Source organism: Aedes albopictus, chromosome 3 (assembly GCF_035046485.1).
Source record: "Aedes albopictus strain Foshan chromosome 3, AalbF5, whole genome shotgun sequence".
Classification (NCBI taxonomy): domain Eukaryota; kingdom Metazoa; phylum Arthropoda; class Insecta; order Diptera; family Culicidae; genus Aedes; species Aedes albopictus.
In genome coordinates this window covers 363,686,508-363,700,562 of record NC_085138.1, presented here as the reverse complement: position 1 = coordinate 363,700,562, position 14,055 = coordinate 363,686,508, and the positions used below count along the sequence as shown (strand labels likewise).

The 14,055-nt window shown below is 39.0% G+C and overlaps 1 pseudogene; it reads left to right on the top strand.

Annotated features, from left to right (window-relative positions):
• The first annotated feature begins 210 nt into the window (after positions 1-210).
• LOC115268096 (uncharacterized) lies at positions 211-965 on the top strand (annotated as a pseudogene).
• The last annotated feature ends 13,090 nt before the right edge of the window (positions 966-14,055 follow it).

Here is a 14,055-nt window from a genome sequence, read left to right as displayed (position 1 = left end):
GTACAGGGATGTGGAAACATGGCTTTCAATTCCATTCCAATCATCACGCCGTTGTAATCCACCGGTTCCCAAGTGCCATCGAAAGGTACAAAAGATGGGTCTCCTTATGTGGACGCGGTGATGGCTGGTTCCCGAAAAAAAAATCGAGGGATTTGCTCTACCCATTTTTGCAACAGCAGCCGGTGGAATTCTACCATTTGGCACTATCTGATGACAATCATCGTGCCTTATCTAGAGGACTGTGGAAAATCCGATCAACGAGTTTCCGCGACCCCTAGAGTATATGATCTTCCAAATGACAACGAAATACGCAAAGCGATTTTGGAAACTGAGGTCAACGCTACAAATCATGTAATATTTGTTGGATGCACCATTGATGAAGTTGATTTCTCTCATAACATGGTTACTCGAAATTCCAAAACCATACCCGAATTCAAATTTGTCGATACCAGTGATGGAACAGACTGGAACGATGAAGGTTAGGTAAGGGTAAGTAACCTCTTTTTTATTTGATAGTGTGTAATTCGGCGTATTTCATCACTAAGCCGTCCGAATATGTATTTGGTGCATCACCAATGTTTATCCTTTATTTTAGATAAATATTACCAGATGAACGGATAAGAAGAAGCCAGAAAATAAGAAAATCTCAGTTCCTCCAACGTGAGCGAGGAAGAAAACATATTTATTCGAGCTGATGGCGAACTGGTACTGCGTAATTGTGAATCGGTATTTAAAAACCATGTATTCAAACTGAAGGGAGTAAACGGAAAAATCATTTATGTGAAAAAGTCCACCATGCTCTATGGCTGTCGGCATCAGGACGATTCAAACGCTCTAATGATCGTCTGAGTCGGTTCGATCAGATCCGTACGACAAATTCCATACCAATCAGTACAAACTGTATAAAAGAAGAAGTATCCATTGGAGGTTGGGTGGCACCAAGTGGTCGACTCATTTGCCAGTGACGATAAATAATAAAACTTGAGCCGTCAAAAGCCTACATTTGTTTTAAAAATCTGAGAACAATACAATATTGGTTTGTCTTGTGGCCACTCCGGTGACCACGTGGAACCAATACGACTTTTAGGGACCCTTATAACCATACAGTGGGTGGCCAAAATGTTTGGGATAGGCAACTTTTTTTTCTCTCACAAAAAAGTTCAACATGCTGTAACCTTTTCATAGAGTGCATCAAAAATTCTCAAATTTTGACTGTTTCTCAACCTATTATAAGTGCGTCATTGTTGAGGCGCCGCGAAAACCGAGTTCGGGAAACGCTTATTTAGAACATTACTAGATTTTTTTAATTATATTATAAACAGCTTATCCCATCAACCATCCAAATAGGGTAATACATGTATTTTGGACAGGCTGAGGACAACGTTGGAAAAATCGTCCCCTAGCTTCCTTAGAAAGCAATTGATTATTTCGCAAAGTAACTAATACGCTTATAATATGATAGTACTCAGCGTTCCTGGTGACAAAAACCTTAACGGAAGCATTTAGAGGCAGAGGAAATCGCAATTTCCAACCGCCTGCGCCTGTTAGAATTGCATTTTGGACACTGAATATATATGTTTTGGACACCCTCAGGTATATATAATTTGGAAAGGGCAATTATCTCAATGTTTAGCCATGAATATTGCTAAATCATGGAAGTAGCATAAATTAACAGAAATTTTCTTCCTAATAATCAAATTTCTCCGGTTAACAGGCATCTATTTTGATAACTAGGTATTAAAGTTTTCGATATCGAGGAAATATCGCCTGACCCACAGAATACGCCTCCAAGTATGCAATCGCACAGCATCCCCATGTAGTTCGTCAGATGACCAAAATATATTTGCAGTAGAAAACTTGTAATGTATTTTGGACACCACCTATTTTAAGCTTTCTAGATAAATGTTAAGAGATTAGCTGCCTAATGCTTCTTTATTGAACGTTTTTCATTGCAATAAAGCTTTTAAATTTCTTACAATTATTAATTTAACAATTTAGAGGTGAATATTATAGGTGACTGTGAAGTGCATGTCGTCTTGCATACCTGTGCATTTGAGGGGTTTTAGTGAAATTTTTTTCGATATTTTTGAAGTAAATTCTTAAATGTCAAGCATATTTTCAACGTAGTTATCAGAAAAGGGTTTGTTTGATCCATTAATCGATATTGAGTATTATTCACTTTTATATTTTTAACCCTACCCATCATCAATGTGCAAAGTCAGGGACACAGCAGGTCAATAGAAAACACGCCAAGGTTGACCTTTCCAGTGTTATCCTTTCTTAATGCACTGCATCCGTTGTCAATTTCCAATTAGACACAAATGAAAATTGACAATACCGAAAACAAGACTACCAACAGACACGCGCCCATTTTCTTCGGTCACAACCCAGAACACGATAATCATAGAGTGTATAAAAACCAAGTTCATTCCATTATCCTATCCATAGCAGATGAAACTCCATGCGCTTCGCTGGGACTGGGCGCACCATCATCGTCGCCATTGCCATCAGTTGGTGTTAATAAGGGAAGGTGAATTTAGTTTGCTCTTTTGCCTTCCACTCCAAATTGGACCCTCCTCAGGCTCCATTCAAACGAAATCAAAAGTGGCAACTGGGTAGCATTCTACTAGGGTACAACCTTGTTAACGCTCGGATCGGATGGGATGAACCGGACAAAGTTGGGAAAAATTCAACTCACGTTTCTTATCAACCGTAAAAAAAAGCTGGCTGCTGCTGCTTCGGAGGCTAAGATGGCTATAAAGTAGAACGCAGCCAACGATAAAGGGCACCCGTTCTGTCTGCGTCGGTTCAACCGGGTATACCTCGAAGGTATCGAATATCGTCTTCTGGAAGACGAGTTCTATTTGCTTAAACCTTCTCTGTGGAGTATGAAGGTCGTCTTCAATGACGTGGCGAACAAAAAAAACGGTGCAGTCATCATCTAACCCTGTAAATGTTGTCAGTCCGTCAGGAGTAGTAGATGTCCAGTGAAGAGGTGAGGAAAATTGGATTAAAGCTTTTAGAATGGTGGGAGAAAGGGCGTTTCACGAAAACATCGAAGCGTAGATTAGAGGAACGGAAAGCCCAGGCAATTTGGATAGTCATTGCGTTCCGATTCACGTTTGCCTTCAGTATTGTAACGGAAATGAAAATTAAATGATGTAATAGTGTGGCCTTATAAAATGCCATTAGATTGTTCTGGGTAATTCCTCTAGAATTTTTGTTGGAATCATACAAGAGGCTGCTTCTAGAAATCCCTTCAGCATCATCGTAGGCTTACATTTGGTAGTATTTTGCTTGGTTATCCTTGTGGCTGTCTCTTTGAGTGCGTTTAGAAGTATTTTTATGGGGATTATTCACGAGGTTCTTTAAAGATTCCTTATCATGGGGTTCTTCTATGCAATCTCATGGAAAATTCCCACAACTTAGAATTTCAGATCTACAATTTATAGGTTTATTCAATAGTTAGGTATCTTCTGGAATTTCTAATCTTGGTCGCCTTGAACGAATCTGCTTGTAATATCTTATAATTCCCCTGGAAGTTCTGATGGGATTTCTCGAGTTATAATTTCTAAGATTCCACCTAATATTACTCTTAGTTTTCTTATGTTTTAGCTTGCTTGGTTTTTTTTTGGAATTTGTCCAGTTTCTTCTTCTTTTTTTACGTATTCGTTAATTTGGAAGGGTCGGGCGCCTCATGGGCATAACTGAGCCGAAATCATTTGTTGTTTTTTACAATATTAACTGCCTTAGTTCTATGTTAGCTTGGGAAGCCGAAATACTCGCGGCTGTTTCGAGATTAGGGATAAAAAAAAATAAAATTGGGAAGGAGGGATTTAGGGGTCTTAAATTAAATTATTTGCTAACTTATACCAAAAACATTGATGGGACAAAATGTCCTGATATGAAACGGAACAAAAAAGATAGGGCTTTATCGGTACACAACGACAAGAAGAAACAAACGGTAGGGGGCGACAGACAGGGACGACAGCAAAACCAAATGGCGGACAACGAAAACAAGGGACGTACTACATCAAACTCTGACATCAACACGTTTCAAAAACTGATATTCCAAATCAAGGCCTGCCAACACTCTCTAACGGGTTTCTGTTGTTTTCTTCAGACCCGAAGAATTTCATGCAGCTCAGATCTGACCTCACGATGCTCATCGCATCCCCACACGACATGTTCGATATCTTGATAAGCCTTGCCGCAGACACAGAGATTGCTGTCTGGGAGTCCAATACGGAAAAGATACACGTTTAACAAATATGTGGACATCAGCCGACACATTACACGAATGAAAGGACTTCTTAGAAACTTGTAGAAAGATGGAGTGCAACCATCTACCCATCTCTCCATTTCTCCATTTGTGTTGCCAGTTGATCAAGGTTTCCTGACGGGCCAATGCACAAAATTCGACGATTTGACGCTCGTAAATATCGCCTTCGCTAGCGCCCACCTTAGCCAGAGAGTCCGCTTTCTCATTGCCCGGAATCGAGCAATGTGAAGGGACCCAAGCTATGGTGATGGTGTATGAGCGTTTGGACAAAGCACTCAAGACCTGGCGTATTCCATTCAGGAAAGTACGCTGAGTGCTTCATGGGTTTCATTGACCGAACAGCCTCCAGAGAACTTAGAATGTCAGTAAAAATGAAGAAGTGCTCAGGTGGAAGAGTGCTAATGAAAGTGTAGTATATAGCCGCTAGCTCAGCTACGTATACAGAACCGGGCTTTCGAAGCATGAAGGTGAAGCTATGAAATTCGTTGTAGACACCGAATCCAGTAAAAACATCGCACTTCCACAGTTACTAAATGAAGGGCTTTCTTTGCCTGCTATTGCAGGATTTTGTATATTGTGAGGCAAGCACAATGATACACTATGCCCAGGAGTCGAGAGAATTTTCTCGACTGGAACGGGAATTGAACCCACCGTCTCCAAATTGGCGGTCCTTAGCCTTAATCACTACCCGAGCAGAGGAGAATATCAAAATAATAACAACTGAATCACAAAACCTGTTTTAATATCTTGGTTTGTTATTATTAACTTATTAAGGTATAACTTTTCCATGACAGGTTTTGTTGGGCAATCTTATTTTGTTATGATCCTGCTATTAGTATATTTTCTTTGAATAACATTTTAATAAGATGTTTTGTTGTAGAACAAGTTCTGTTATTATTGTATTATTGAGTATGCGCCATTATTTGGTCATCAATGAAGTTTTGCAATCACAACTACACCATGCGAGATTTACAACAAAAGAAATGAAAAGATTAACATTTGTTGATTTCCATATAAAAAGCCATGTTTGGAGTCTATGAGCCATAGACTGAACACTGAATGAATCGGTTAAGCAGAACTTTTGACATGGAACTAAGAATTACTTGTAATTTTTATTTCTCTTTAGTTCGATCCATTTCAGTGTAAAAATGTTGAATTTCTGTTGGTTCTATTTTGGAAATAAAAAAGTGAATAACCATGATCCACCATGACTCATGAACAAAATAAATTTTGAAATTATCTCAAGGCCGTTTCGGCCAAGAAGACTGGAAGCGTGCCATTCTTTTTGAATGACTGGCTTATGAATTATAGTTGGTTATGGCCTTAGTCATGCCTGTTTATTACTTTTTATTATCAAAATGGAACCAACAGAAATTCATTTTTTTCCTCTGAAATGGCTCGAACTTAGAGTTGACAGCCTATCTTGCGAGGATAAAAAAACCTTTTTTATTATTCTTATATTATAACTAATTTTGCATCCATGTTATGAAACTAACAAAGTTTGTTGATGATGATTAACCTGGGCTTGTTTGGGGAATATCTGTAAATAAAAAGAAAATCGCGTTAAGTACTGTTCCTTTGAATTCCACTAAGAATTTGCATCCTTTGACAGATACGTATTTCAACCTCAACTGTAAGGTCGTCTTCAGTGTCTTGTAGTCGAGTCAAGTACAAGACACTGAAGACGACCTTACAGTTGAGGTCGAAATACGTATCTGTCAAAGGATGCAAATTCTTAGTGGAATTCAAAGGAACAGTACTTAATGCGATTTTCTTTTTATTAAAAGTTTGTTGTTTAACAGGTCTTCCAGGAACATTTCTGCTTATGACAGACAAGTTCATAACATGGTATGTTATGTTAATAACATGAAAATAACTCTTTGCGTCACTCAGTTATGTTGCCAAAATATCACATTTTATTATGCTGTTGGTATTCCCTTCTGCTCGGGAAGGCTAACTGAAGATCCTCCAGGGTCTTGTAAGTTTGTAAAACAATTACCACTTGTTTTGTGCGAGATTCCAATCCATGACTAAGTATCGTTAGTTCGGTGCTTTAGCCAACTAAGCCACATAACATGAGCAGTAGAAAGTCAAATTGGATTCGAAGCGCCACCCTAACCGGGGTTAGAAAAACTTTTAGGTCCACTTCAAATCACTTAGAGGACAGAGAGTATTCATGAAAAGTGAGTGAAGGTATTAAGAATGCCCATATTGCCTAGTTTTATTCCAGATTGTATTAAAAAAAGATCCATTAATAGAACAATAATTAATCATAGATAGAAATGTATTTGATATCAGTTTCAATAAAACTGTAGTTTTTTAATATTTCGGCAAAATTCAGAATCGAAGGATCGAAGTGGGTCGTGGTAGGAGGTAGACGTGAAAATTTTTCGTGCTCAAGTAAATAAAAAATCTATAATTTTTGTGTAAATTTAGATGTAAATTTAGATTTCACCATAGTTTTCGCGTATGAAACTGAAAAAGCTGAGTGATGTTCTTTATTTTTGCTTCGCCGGGGAGAAATTGGTTTTATATTGAAGACTTCCGGTGTCGGGAAAAATCTACTTCGCGGGTGACTGTGTGATTGTGCCGGTTGTGCTTTTAAAGTGTCCATCCCCGAGCAGAGGAGAATATCAAATTAATAACTACGAAATAACATAACCTGTTTTTATATCTTGGTTTGTTATCATTATCTTATCAAGGCATTACTTCTCCATTACATCGTTTGTTGGGCAATCTTATTTTGTTATGAGCACGGTATTGGTATACATTCAATCAATAACATTCAAATAATATGTTTTGTTGTAAAACAAATTTAGTTATTATTGAACTATAGAGTGTACATAAACATTTAAACATGAATACCACAACGATAACAAGTTTTGAAATCAAAACTACATCAATTTATTTACTTTGGTTCAGCATTCCGTGATGGGGAGCTTATGCATTATCTCTCATCTGTTCACCTTCCTTTTCTCTCTGGCCTTACATCCTAACTGATAGTATACCAGCTTCTCAGCTTAGGGGCTGTCCATAAACCACGTGGTCATTTTTTTGGGGCTTTTCAACACCACACGACCCGCCCCCCCCCCCCCCCGGCATGGTCCCCGTTACTCCATACAATTTTTTTTATTTGTCCATACAAAATGGTCAAAATGCTAATGCTAATGCTAATTTCGGCGAAATTCAGAATCTTGCTGCTTTGTGTGGTTTTATAACACAGGAAAATTTAGAAATTCCTGGATTTTTATCTGAATTATTTCATTCCCTAAATAATTTCATACATTCATACAAGACTAACGGGTGGCCACTAAATAACGGGAATGCTTTTAGCAGCTGATTAAAAACAATAGAAGCATCCATAGAGTAAACATTTTTTAGACAAAACCATCGTCTATCTATCCACAAAGTCAGCGTATTTTTTATTTTGTGTCAACTTATTCTGTTCTGCAGAAAACGACATTGAAACAGGAAGCACTACCAAAACGCCTTGGACGGCTCTACTGATTGCTCAAAACAACCGTAAAAAAAGTTAATAGTAAACCATTATAAAACTAGAACCCGCCCGGTTTTGAATGAATTCCACATTTCGGCATCCCAAGAAACAGATCCTGAAGGAAATAGAGGAAAACTAGCAAAACCAATAAGCATGATATCATTTCACATAATAAAATCTTCTTGTGTGACATGGGCTGGATAAATCAATAGAATGCCTTGTTAAATAACAAATATTTACATCAAATCACATTTACACATTGAATAACATGTAAATGGTTCGTTATAAAAAAAATAGCACAAAAAAAGTTCAACAATGAACCGCAGTGCACAAATTACATCGACACGTTTTGGTGATACAGAAAAATAACATTTTTTGGAAATTTCTATAACTGTCATTTACGGGAAAAGGCTACAACCAAAGCAAAAAAAAATAAGTCAGTAACGCCATTTTTTCTTATTACTGTTTGAGTGTGTAGATACTAAAGGTAGCTGAGAAACCATTTATTTTGACCAACGATTTCACAGACGCAGAAAATGCGTGAAAGTAAACTCTGAAAAGTCGTACAAAGTAGTTGCTCCAACATCACTGCAAAAAAATACTGTACAAATTACTACGTTCAACTTTCTTAAATTTTATATTTTCCATGGACGTACATTGTTAAACCTTTATGATAGTTAAATTCAGATTGCCATTTTTAAAGATCATATATTTTTAAGAGCACATTCAAAGCATTCCCGTTATTTAGTGACCACCCGTTATTTTATTTTTAGAGTTTCAGGATGTTGAATATTTGGTACCTAGCAAAACTTTCATAATTCGGGTTACACACTTCATTCATATTGCCAGGACATCATTATTTTTTCATACCTTTGTCCAAATTCAGAAAATTGCCCAATTCGTTGCAGTGATTCTGATGACGTTCTGTTCAGGATCAGCTAACAAACGTTACTTGTCGAAATAACAGTCAATAATTCTACTGAACACATGGTTATGATTATTTTTGCCGAAGCCTCGCCAAAAGTATACCGTGCAGTATAACTTGAAACTTGTCTAATATTAGTAACTTATAGCAATTTCAAAGTTTGAAATATTTCGGTAATAGTTTATTTTACGATAATAATCATCAAAAGAGATGCAAGGAGCTAATATTTTATATCACTTTAGTTCTTCAAAAACTCCTCGGAACTCCTCAAGGAATTTATTCTGGAAATAACCTAACGGATTTTCTTGAAATTTCCCCGTGTGAAAAATTGGCCTAAGTTAAAATTCACGAATAAAAAGAAATCAAAAAAATGAAATTTCCCCTAAGGTTCTATGTGAGAGTCACGCAGATGTACCTGCCGAAGTTTCTTCCAGCAGTTCCTTCAAGGTTTTCTTTCTTAAGGGAATTCTTCCAAGATTTTTCCACGAAATTCCTTTTGAGCTACCTCCAGGAGGTTCCCATGGAATTCTTACTGGGATTCCGCAAAGTTGTTTTTATTCCTTCTAAGGTTCCTAAAAGAGTTCCTTTTGACGTTCTTCCAGTATGTCCACGTTCAGCTTGAACTCATCCATGAACTCTTTTAGAGGTTTCTTATTGCGGCATGCCAGAAATTCCTTCCTAGATTCCTTCCTGTTTTATCTGTCAGTAAATTTACATCCTGATTATTTCACTTGGCGATAATTATCTCAGTCTTGTGTCGCGCGCCATTGTCAGTCGCATAAAACCTCCACATATCGTTCTTATCCATGCTTTCCTGTGCTTCAGCAATCGCACTCTCTGTGTTATCATTTCCTAGCTGTCTTTGATACCCAGTTCCACTTCCTGTTGACTGTTGAGTCGCATATCGGCCAATAGGATACGACTTCTAACGGCATTCTTCTTGTTCTTCACTCGTTGGCACTCCTCATCGAACCAGTCAATGCAATGTATTGAGCTTCTCGAGAATTTTTAGCATTTCGACAAGTTTCTCTTCGACCTCTAGGTTGCGCGCCAGGGTATAATGTGTGTTGGGCACTTTGCGACGATTAACTCAAATCCGCATACCAGCGCACAATTTGCGCGCCTATTGCCTATGCGCCAAGTTTTTCACTAGCCAAACCACTATTAATCAGTGGTTTAATGAAGTAAAAGCGTTGTTATCGTCAATAATATCTTTGTTGTACATTATTTCCAGACATAAAGACGTTCAATGTTTTAGACAAAAAATGGAACCGAACCCTAAGAGAGATAGAGCACTTGGCGCGAACCATTTTGACACTTGTTTATTTACATTTTGTATGGCGCACAGCCCGACGCATGGGCTGTCGGCGCACCAGTTGTTGGCCGGTATGCGGATTTCAGAAAAGATTCGCAATATTGCCATCGGTAAGTGGTACCTATCACTTCTTGCGCAGGGGATGAACCAGCCTCGGGCTGAAAATCCCCATAATAAAGAGTCAATAATAATAGCTTCTTGCGCTTTTGTTACTACTGTTTCAAGGGGAAACTCCTATAAACTGTTGACATTGCCAGATCCTTTGATCTCTCTTATCCCCCGCCTAATATTATACACTCCTTCGGCTGACAAGCGTTGTATATTTATTGACACGTATGGTTCTGAAATCGTGATGCTGGATAATCACATGGAGTCATAAATAAAATGTAAAAAATGAGGTTTTCAGTCTGATAGAACACGACTGCAACTAGAGGAGTAGGGTCTTGTACCATTTGGGCAGGTGTACCAATTTTGGGCACTTGCCGCTATAACTATGTCAATTTCAAAGCGATTGATCTGAATTTTTGTATATAGTTAGGCATCTACAGTATCTAACTCTGTACAAAGATTCAAATCAATCGGTTTGAAATTGACTTAGTTATAGCGGCAAGTGCCCAAAATAGGTACACCTGCCCAAATGGTGCAAGGCCCTATTACGTTCATCACCATGAGAGAACCCGATAGAGCCGATTATTCCTTGGCAATCCAATCCATGTTTACGATAGCTGTTTGCAGTTGATGAGGATCTTAAATACAAAGGAAAGTAAAATGATTGGCACAGGGCTGTGCCCAGTAGCGACAAGTAACAAACTAAACAACATTTCTACCTCAGTTGATCTACAACCTGCCATACACGATACTATTAATATGTATGTGCATATTCTACTAGCTGTATTCGCACCAACTCCATCTCACCACGCCGGGCAATTACAATAATTGGATTGTTCAAATCACTGCCGGTTAATCAACACGGCTGTTATCGGTAAACACAATCCGAAACGAGCCGGAACTGGTCGGAATCAGAGTCGTGGTACCCATTATGGGCTAGCGCTGCTATCGCATGTTTACCTCCCCCGACGACGTAGCAATATACCTAATCTTAATGTAGCGAGGAAGGAACCTTCTTTCGGCATTCACACCCACGCGTCGGTCGGTCGTCTGCTAGGGAAGTTCACTCCGTTTCCGTTCCGAAGAAAATCCCCGAGAAATCCAATCCACAAAGCAAAGCAATTAAACAAGTCACCGCCGCTGAATCGTAGCGTAAAGTATACGATGAAAAGACTATCATCTAGCTTAGGCGATAGGGTTTCATTAAAGACCTCTGACCCTCCAACCGATCCCGGTGAAAAAGAAAGAAAAAGAGTGGAACCGTAATAGTGTTTATGCTGATTGGTCATTTCCGGTTCACCTTTGCTCAGCCAACCAACCATGTTGGACGAGCGAATGGACATTATGCCAATAAAATATTCAATCAGAAATCGACGAGGGATACGGCTCGCATTCCGTTGGGTAACCCCCAGTGAGAGGGGTACTCAACGCACTTTGCTACACAGACTTGACGCGATAGTTTTGCTTCTCTGTGGGACCGTGGGACGTTGACTAGAGGGACTGGATAGTGGAAGCTCGCGACAACAGGATCGTTAGTTGTTGGATGATAAATAGCTAATAAATATACAAATCAATGAGAGGACAAAAAGCAAATCAGAGATTGAGTGTGCTACATGACACGCACTGTTGGCATTGGTAATGAGATTTCTGTTGTTGACGGTTTAACCTGGATTGACTGCCGCTAATATGGTAACGGGGAAATAGGTAGTGAACGAGGTGATTTCACCCCGCATTTTGATGGATCCAATCACTTTCAATTGCTCTATTATTGTCAAGTAATATTACATCGTAAATGTGATTATCCCAAGATATTGTCTAGATGTATTATGTCGCCTTCGTACACTTTTGTCCGTACTTACTTGATACTTGATGGGCTAGAACTCGTAGCGGTGAGTCTACGCCGAATGAAGCATTCGCCTCCACTGGTCTCGGTCCTGATCCAATCGCTTCCAGTCACTCTGAATATGCTGAATATGGTTTTGGCTTGTCGTTCCTCCGGCATACGAGCTATGTGCCCAGCCCAGCGCAGCCTGCCGTGTTTTATTCGCTTCACAATATCCATCTCTGTGTATATACTTGGTACATTTCGTGGTTTATGCTACGTCGCCAGATGCCGTCCTTCAGTTTACCGCCGAGTATCTTTCACAACACTTTACGTTCGAAGACTCAAAGGGCTCTCCGATCAGCTTCTCTCAACGTCCACGATTCATGGCCGTATGAAGAGCCCAGAAGAATCAGAGTCTTGTACAACGCGCGTTTTGTCTTCGTTTGCAGCCTACTGGAGTTCAGCTGGTTTCTCAGACCTAAAAAGGCCGATTCGCAGGTGCAATCCGTCTTTTCACCTCGCGGGTAACACCATTATCGCACGTTACTTTTTCTGTTTAAACACTTTTATTCTTGGTTAACGATCACATACACATTACAAAATCCACGATTTAGACTAGTTTATGCTTAAAATATTTTCTAACTCCCAAACATTTAGAGAATTTGAACCATCTAAAACATATATTACGTACTTAACGAATATCTTTAGAGCTTCGATTCTCCGATTTTCATCCATATTCCTAAACTTTGGAATTTTGAATGTTTGGTAGTCTATTCTTGTATTCAAACTCATTCCCAATTTTGAACACAGATATTCTAGAGTAACCAAGATAAACAAATTCGTCCACAACATCAAACTTTTGCTCAGTATTACAATTATTATTATTATCAACATGGAATAAGACTGATTGATAACAGATTTCGTTATCAATAAGTTATCATTCAGAGCTATTTCATGAGCCAAATGAATCCCCATTTTGCCGACATTTTCAGCAATTGATTGAATCCTCTAATGATGTTTGACCAATGTTTCAATTATTACGCCTAGAAGATCTCGAACCCTGAGTGATTGCAAGTCAAATCCGATTACCGCTATATCAGGTTGGGGCACGTGTTCACTGAAAATACAAATTTTAATTCAAAAAACTTCATTCAATAGAGGTCATCTAATGCAACGTATTAGATACCAATCGAACTAATCGAAAGCTTATCGCTGTAATTTACATCGTGCACAAATGGACAGCAAATTCCACTATCGAGTCAATAGAAAAAAAAAACTTCACCATCCATTAAGTTAAGAACGACGATGACGATTTTACCATCGATCAACAACGAAGCGACAGGCAGATGCAAGTTTCCAATGTCGATGTTGTGAACGCACTTAAGTCTAGCAAGCTAGATGTGCATCTAGTACGAGCAGCTAAATTCTGCACGTGCTGCACTCACTCACTCGAAAAATGCAAACGAATAGTTTTTAACATGCATCGTCAGCTACAGTATAGCCTATAGCGAGTGAAGGGGGCATTGGAACTTGACATTAACTTGTAGTTCAAAATGTGTGCGGAATTCTGGCTTGCGTGGCCCACATTTCCGGCAAAGTGATGACGACGGTGCATATTTTGTAGCTAGACGATTCCAAACATTGTTTGTAGATGGCGAGGCGGAGGGGGCTTACTGCTGCAATTTCACTCTAATGCATCGAGTTGCTGTTCATTAAAATTTAAATTGGCTCAGGGGCGGTCCGGTGGCTAGGCATTGGGTTAGTTCAATGCAAAAGAGGAAGACCATGCAACTTTTCCATTTGATAACTGCTACAGTGTAATTGGCAGTTGTATGGCCCGCCCGGCTACAATGTTGGCACGTGCGAGAATCAATTTGGTCTAACTTAAAGTTGAACGAAAACTTATTCTTTCGACTGCTGGGCTGTTTTATTTTCCTATAGTGAGTGAGACAGGTAAAAGTTTTCCATTGCGTGCCAAACTTTTCTATCCGTCGAACTTTACCCATTCATAATACTGGGGGAATAAGCCATCCTCATTTTTCATACACGAAATTGTCACTCTGATTATGGCGTATTTCATTCCGAAAGGAAAAGACGGCGTGTG